Raw genomic sequence first — 9,087 nt, forward strand, 5'->3', positions numbered from 1 at the left:
ATCTATATTGACCTTTTACAAAAACAATACTCATGGGGCTCATATTTATATGGATCCTAATGAGGAGTACATGGTTAGAGTTGATGATCATAATTGTAAGGTTTCCAGTTTCTGAAACCTTAGAAATTATACAAAGCCTGATCAAATTAACTTGGTTGTTAAGAAAACACTGTATAATGATCCAACTATAGCAAATATTGGTATTTTTGGAACCGTAACCAGAGCTTTACTATGGTTAGAATTTTTCAGAATCGAATTCCGATAAAATCTGGAAAAGATACGGGGTCTGAAAGGTTACACTATGAATCTAATTAGTTCAGTAAAATTGAATGGTTTCAGTAATTATTACTGCTAAAGACTTTTTATCCTAAGGTTCTAGAAATTGCAGATATTTTCAAGTTTAATCATTAAAAGTCAGGAAAAATAGCAGAAATTGGTTCTGGGTGTTGGGGGGCTGTGTGGAGCTGTGTGGAACCTGCCCAAGACAGAATTAGTAGTAGGGGGCGCCATCTTGAGCCTGGGGGCTGCTTGAGCTACAAGCAACTGCCTTTTTCAGCCTATGACAGCTTGTGAGTGCCAGAAACCTATAAATAGGACCCCTTGCTTCACAATTTTAGGTAGACTCGGAGTCCTGGAAAATTCTCTCACCTAGAGAGATCTCTTCTCAGAAATCACTAGAGAGCAAAGCTCTAGTTGGTTAATCAACGGTAATTAGCACTAACTCATCTTAAGAAATTCTTCATAATTATCTTAATCTTAGATAATTAGTTTAATTAATTATCTCAATAAAAAAGCACTATTTTTAAGAGGAAAAAAAGAGAAAAATAGCAAACTAATCCAAAAAGCTTTGGGATAAATATGAGAGATTAAATACATCTTTAAAAACCCGTGATAAATATCTTAACTTCAGATAATTAGTTTAACTAATTATATCAATAGAAAAATATTATTTTTAAGAGAAAATAAAAGGGGGGAAATAGCAAACTAATCCAAAAGCTTTGAGATAATTATCACAACTAAAATACATCCTCAGAAACCCTTGATAATTATCTTAACCTTAGATAATTAGTTTACTTAATTATCTCCGTAGAAAAACACTATTTTTAAGGGACAATTAAAGGGGGAAATTAGTAAATCATGTTATGTGATTACATGCTATTTATCAGTGTTACAATACATAATAAAAAGGCCATCATAATTATATGAAGGTTAGAAAATTAGTGTAGATATTTATTTGAGTCAAATTATATTAATTTTAGATAAAACGTAAAAGGGAAAATTAGTAAATCATGCTATATGATTACATGCTATTTATCAGTGCTAAAATACATGATAAAAAGACCGTGATAATCATGTCAAGGTTAGAAAATTAGTGTAGATATTTATTTGAGTCAAATTATACTAATTTTAGATAAAAAAATAAAGGGAAAAAATAGTAAATCATGCTATATGATTACATGCTATTTATCAGTGTTACAATATATGATAAAAAGGCCGTGATAATTATTTCAAAGTTAAAAAATTAGTGTAGATTTTTATTTGAGTCAAATTATACTAATTTTAGATAAAAAGTAAAGGGAAAAATTAGTAAATCATCTTATATGATTACATGATATTTATCAGTGTTAGAATACATGATAAAAAGACCGTAATAATTATGTCAAGGTTAGAAAATTAGTGTAAATATTTATTTGAGTCAAATTATACTAATTTTAAATAAATAGTAAAGGGGAAGATTATTTAATCATGTTAAATGATTACATGCTATTTATCAAAGTTAGATTACATGATAAAAAGGCCGTGATAATTATATCAAGATTAGAAAATTAGTGTAGATATTTATCTTAGTCAAATTTTACTAATTTTTGCTAAAAATTTAAGATGGAAATTAGATAATTAAGTTATAAAATTAAAACATAATTATCAAATGTCAAAAATACCCTTATTTACTTGTGATAATTATACGATAGTTAATTAGTGAGTTTAAGAAATTATAATTGACCAAAAGTTCTAGTTTTAGCAAAAGATTAATTAAAGTAAATAGACTTTGCGATCAAAAGTGTTTAGGAAAATTATAGTAAGTGTAAACCTATGATATAAAGTTGAGAAAATAAAATCTTTGAGAGAAAATAAATAGAATAAATATTAAGCTCAAAAAAAGCAGATTCCAAGCAAAAAATACGATGAAAAAATTAGAAAAAAGATATACAAAATTATAAGAAAATTAGGATAGCTTAGAAAACCCTTAGGGAAGCTGTGGAGAAAGTTATCATGCCTATATAGGAAAATAAAAAATTACTATGTTAAGAATTTACAAATTAAGACTATAAATTTAAACTAGATTTGGATAAAATTGGATACAAAGGTTAAGTTTAGCTTTTGAATAATTTACCTAATGATTAAACGTCCTTTTTATAAGGAATAAGGAGTTATGGCACCTAAAAGGACCCTAGACAATCCTACATATGATGATAAGGACAGAGCTCTAAAAAGAACTAGAGTGTCACACGACGATGAAGTTAGGCCTAGTAGTAGGCCTACGGAGGAAAGTCTTCAAGCGCCAGCGCAGCAACAGATGGCCGATCAGCCCCAGGTGGGTTTCCCATTATTCAATTAAGTCTTTAAATAGTTTAAGTTCTATTATAAGTTAGCATTGCATACGTAAGGAGTGAGAGAGTCAGAAAAGGAACAATTGACCAAAAACAAAAGGTAAATTCCAACATGCATTTGTTTATAATGTAGGAAAGATTTGTTTGGGTTAAAACTGGTTGAATTAAGATAGATATGATTGATCATCCTTAAGACAGCTTTTCTCAAGACACCTCCGACTCCTTGGTATAAATTGATGATAATGATGGCTTTCCAGCCACGGATAAGTCGGTTATTCCCATGAACGATGAGTTTCTACTCCGTGTCATGTCTTGATGTTTCTACATAAGTTAAGATACTGTTTTTATCCTAGGGGAGCCGCCCGGTTGTATGGGCAACTGGTTTGGTGTATGGGCACCCGGAACCTTGGGTGGGGGTTTATCCACTCCAGGTGGTCTTGAGATAAGAAGAGTATGGGTCATGGTTATTATGGACAATGTTTTGATTGACAGTACCCTGTCTTAAGTTTAAAGACGTCTGTTTGCAAAAAGAATGTTTTCAATACTGTTTTCAAGGGCTATTTTAATGAAATCTGGTTATGAAGGATAAAAGAAATCATTATTTTAATTGTGATAACAACATGGTAGTAATTAAATAACAAATGAATCATGTGTGAGTACGGGGTGGTAAGTGGGGATTGACTAAGGTTGTCAATCATGGACGGATGGACCTGATTAGTCAGGTAACTATCCATCCCTGCACACTAAAACGTTTAGACAACTTCTTCACTTGGAAGAGGAGTCCACCAGCGGCTGTGCCCTCATATATGTTAGGGGGGGAAAAAGCGTTGGTTGAGGATACCTTAGCCCAAATTTGTGGCAGTTATAGGGCTGAAATAGTTTTTTGAACTTTTAATACGTTGTCCCGTTTCCACTGCGAGACAGGACCAGGTCTTCTTCTAAGGCTATAGACCCAAGCCATTGTCAATGGTAAAGGTCTATTCCTTGCATTTTTCTTGTTTAGAGACTCTGATTTTTATCAGACCTAGAGACCTGTCAAGGATCCCATCCTGATCTTGGTATTGGAGGGTTGGGGACCTCACAAGTGGTATCAGAGCTTGTGTTAATTAAAGTCTTGGACCTAGAGAAAAGTTTAAGGTATTAGGTTGAAATAAGTGATCTCTGACAAATTCAAATTAAAGACGTATTTAATTGAAAAGAGAGAGAGAAAGAAAGAGAGAGAATTATCCTTATCTTTGCAGGAAGATTTCCATCATGCCTACTGCAAATCTATGGATTTCAACATTAGGTTTATGAGAGCTTGCCTTTCCTGACACTATTCAATGCAAAAAAGCATGATGAAATGGCTAGATAAGAGATTTTATCCTTCCACTTGGAGGATCAGCTGGTCAGGATTTGGTGGAATTTTCTTCATTGATGCGGATAGTTAGAAGGTTTAGAACTAAATATGAAGAGACTCAAATGGGCCGAAGATCTTCAAGTGATTGAAGTATACTTTCTCATTGGAACGGATAATCCAAAGGAAACCCTTGTAATAGATGATGTCCATGTATCACAAAACCAGTGGGTGTTTGATCAGGTGTCTAAAGTAACCTACCCAGGTAGAATTAGCCCCATAGGTGTAGGCCCTAGTTTTAATGGACCAAAAGATGTTATATATTTTGATCCTATATCAGATCCCCCCAAAGTCCACAAGATTCTAGTATAGGATTGTCGTTACCCTTGTACATAGTAGGATCTTCATGGATTGTATTAACTCTTGTACATACTATGGTTCTCATGGGTATGCTATAAGTAGTTTTGTTTATGGCTTGGCAATTATCTTCATTTTGTGTGCAAATAAGTTAAAAGCATAAGTAAGAGAGATTTCATTTGGTACTAAATTCCACTAATTTAATCTCAGGGAAATACTCGTGGAAATAGCCTTTACGATGTTGCTCAAGAGAAAAAAATACTACTAAAGAAAGTTCAACTCCCTACTTTCAAGGGAGAGGGACCCAATTTAGAGAGAGATGTCGAAGCATGGCTAGATGCTATGGACGACCATTTTAAAACTGCAGGAACTGCTTAGGAAAACCAAACAATGTTGGGTATGTTTCGTCTCAACGGAGATGCCAAACTTTGGTGGAAGCAACACTGCAGAGATAATCCCATGAGTAGTCCATCTTGGGAGAAAATGAGGCAGGCAATCAAAGAATGCTATCTCCCTTCTGCACATCAGGTTATCAAGATGAACGAATTCTTTGGTCTACACCATCTAGGAATTTCATTAGAGGAGTACTACACCAAGTTTGTGTCTTTACGACACTATGCTCCTCAGATGACCATGGAGCAACAAATTGCCCGTTTCTGTCAAGGCCTCAACAAACCCCTGAGTACACGTCTCGAAGCCCTGAGGCCTACATCAATACAAGATGCCCTTCTCAAGGCTAAGCCTCTTGCACCCGAAGGAACCAACTCTACAAGGAACTTTAATGGAATTAATAATTTTAGGGGAAGATCCAGGGGAACTTTCAACCAAGGATATCAACAACGTGGAGTAGCTGTAGCATTGAACTTGGAGCAGACCTTCCTAAATGTGAGGTGCTATGGATGCAATCAAATGGGCCACTATAGAAATAACTTAGCATTGAACTACTGCTAGAGCCATTCCTCAAAATGAAGAAGATAATCTAAGAGGAGGTAGAAATGGAGGACGAGGTAGAGGAAGATCAAGAGGAGCCAGATCTTATGCAATCATGGGAGAACCAACCATATGAACGAGGAGGATGAAAGAGCCACTCGCTTGGCCACAATTAGTAATCCTAGAGCTCAACAACAATAGGCAGTTTTGTAAACCACTATAAGTCGATAATGTAAAACTTGAGTTACTTATATAATGGTATACATTATTTTCTTTCCCAAATTACTTAAGGGTTGATCTAGCAAATGAGACAGAGGTTCTCGATAGTATGAAAAGAATTTGAATCTTGAGATTGAGATAGTTATTAAGAAACCAACTCACATTCTTTATGCACACGATAACCTTCCTTGAAAAATGACTTAGATATGAAAGTATTAATGTATGAGACTAATAGGAAGCCAAAAAGAACTCTTGGTATGATACTTCTTAAAACCCTTTACATAATGTTGGTCAACCAGGTTAGATCACAGAGAGGGTACCTCTGGTGCAATGGTGGAAGCTTGTGCCGAACGCAGATTGTTCAGAATGGCAAGAACATGCCGAGCGCGTTCAGATTGGCAAAGCTGGAATACATGATACTTATTGAACGCTGATTGCTCCGAATGGTCAGTTAGACCGAGCGTGTTCATGTTGACAAGGTGGATAAATGGATCTTTTATAGAATGGATTTAACCTGGTTTTTGAGATGATACAACTGGTTTGTAAAGGTTTTTAAGATGGGCTCAACACTAAGAGTTCCTTGGGGAAAAATTGACTAGCAAGTAACTCCAACCAGATTGAATCCTTGAAAGTAGAAAGAACTCTTAGAGTAATCAGTAACGCTTGGTAAAGTGGAAAGATATACCACTAAAGATGCCACTTGGAAAAATGAAACCTGTTTTTCTCAAAGACTTTCTCAGATTCGGTTGAGATGAGAACATCTCAATTCCTTAAGTTGGGGTGATTGTAAGGTTTCCAGTTTCTAAAACTTTAGAAATTGTACAAAGCCTGATCAAATTAACTTAGTTGTTAAAAAAACACTGTATAATGATCCAACTATGGCAAATATTGGTATTTTTAGAACCGTAACAGAAGCTTTATTATGGTTAGAATTTTTCAGAATTGAATTTCCATAAAATTTGAAAAAAATTACGGGCTCTGAAAGGTTACACTATGAATCTAATTAGTTAAGTAAAATTGAATGGTTTCAGTAATTATTACTGCTAAAGACTTTTTATCCTAAGGTTCTAGAAATTGCAGATATTTTCAAGTTTAATCATTAAAAGTCAAGAAAAATAGCAGAAATTGATTCTGGAAGCTGGGGAGACTGTGTGGAGCTGTGTGGAACCTGTCCAAGATAGAATTAGTAGCAGGGGGCACCATCTTGAGCCTGAGGGCTGCTTGAGCTACAAGCAACTGCCTTTTTCAGCCTATGAGAGCTTGTGAGTGCCAGAAACCTATAAATAGAACCCCTTTCTTCACAATTTTAGGCAGACTCGGAGGCTTGGAAAATTCTCTCTTACCTAAAGAGATCTCTTCTCAAAAATCACTAGAGAGCAAAGCTCTAGTTGGTTAATCAACGGTAATTAGCACTAACCCTTTTTAATTAGTAAAACTATATTAATCTATCTATATTTTCTTAATTAATTGAAGATTAAACCTATTTATACTCTAAAATTCTCTACCAATTATTGAGATTAAGCTTAGGAATACTAATCTAATTAATTATTATATTATATTAGGACTAAAATTACTCATTTTAACCATAAATTAATGATAATTATACTAATTAAATTTAGATTAAGATGAGATAATTAATAGAGCTGTGTTAGACTCTCAATATAATAGGAAAATTATCTTCGATTTTTTTGAATAATTTTTGTAATTATTAAGCAAAAATACATTGTTTTTAAGAAAAAAGAAAAGGGAAAAATAATCAAACTAATCCAAAAAGATATGGGTTAATTATCAGAGGTAGAACACATACTAAGAATCCCATGATAATTATCTTAACCTCAGATAATTAGTTTAACTAATTATGTCAGTATAAAAATACTATTTTTAAGGAAAAGTAAAAGGGAAAAATAGCAAACTAATCCAAAAAGCTTTGAAGTAATTAGCAGAGATAAAATACATCTTAAGAAACCCGTGATAATTATCTTAATTTCAGATAATTGGTTTAACTAATATCTCAATAGAAAACATTGTTTTTAAGGAAAAAAAGAAGAGGAAAAATAGCAAACTAATCCAAAAAGCTTTGGGATAATTATCAGTGATAAGATACATCTTAAAAAACCCGTGATAAATATCTTAACCTCAGATACTTAGTTTAACTAATTATCTCATAAAAAAAACACTGTTTTTAAGAGAAAATAAAAGGGGAAAAGTAGCAAACTAATCCAAAAAGATTTGAGATAATTATCAGAGGTAAAATATATCTTAAAAAACCCTTGATAATTATCTTAACCTCAGATAATTAGTTTACCTAATTATCTCTGTAAAAAACATTGTTTTTAAGGGACAAGTAACGGGGGGAATTAATAAATCATGTTATATGAATTACATGCTATTTATCAGTGTTATAATACATAATAAAAATGTCTTCATAATTATGTCAAGGTTAAAAAATTAGTGTAGATATTTATTTGAGTCAAATTATACTAATTTTAGATTAAAAAAATAAAGGGGGAAATTAGTAAATCATGTTATATGACTACATGCTATTTATTAGTGCTAGAATACATGATAAAAAGACCATGATAATTATGTCAAGGTTAGAAAATTAGTGTAGATATTTATTTGAGTCAAATTATACTAATTTTAGATAAAAAGTAAAGGGAAAAATTAGTAAATCATGCCATATGATTACATGCTATTTATCAATGTTAGAATACATGTTAAAAAGATCGTGATAATTATTTCAAAGTTAGAAAATTAGTGTATATTTTTATTTGAGTTAAATTATATTAATTTTAGATAAGAAGTAAAGGAAGAAATTAGTAAATCATGTTATATGATTACTGCTATTTATCAGTGTTAGAATACATGATAAAAAGGCCATAATAACTATGTCAAGGTTAGAAAATTAGTGTAGATATTTATTTGATTCAAATTATACTAATTTTAGATAAAAAGTAAAAGGAAAAATTAATAAATCATGTTAAATGATTACATGCTATTTATGAGAGTTAAATTACATGATAAAAAAGCCGTGATAATTATATCAAGATTAGAAAATTAGTATAAATATTTATCTAAGTCAATTTTTACTAATTTTCGCTAAAAATTTAAGATGGAAATTAGATAATTAAGTTGGAAAATTAAAACGTAATTATCAGAGGTCAAAAATACCCTTATTTACTTGTGATAATTATACCATAGTTAATTAGTGAGTTTAAGAAATTATAATTTATTAAAAGTTCTATTTTTAGCAAAAGATTAATTAAAATAAATAGACTTTACGGTCAAAAGTTTTTAGGAAAATTATAGTAAGTGTAAACCTATGATATAAAGTTGAGGAAATGAAATCTTTGAGAGAGGATAAATAGAATAAATATTAAGCTCAAAATAAGCAGATTCCAAGCTTAAATTTCGATGGAAATATTAGGAAAAAGATATACAAAATTATAAGAAAATTAGGATATCTTAGAAAACCCTTACGAAAGTTGTGGAAAAAGTTATCATGGCTATATAGGAAAATAAGAAATTACTAGGTCAAGAATTTACCAATTAAGACTCATTGGTATAAATTGATCATAATGATGGCTTTCCAGCCACGGATAAGTCGGTTATCCCCATGAACGATGAGTTTCTACT

This window comes from Adiantum capillus-veneris, chromosome 30 (assembly GCF_014529385.1).
Source record: "Adiantum capillus-veneris isolate H3 chromosome 30, ASM1452938v2, whole genome shotgun sequence".
Taxonomy (NCBI): Eukaryota; Viridiplantae; Streptophyta; class Polypodiopsida; order Polypodiales; family Pteridaceae; genus Adiantum; species Adiantum capillus-veneris.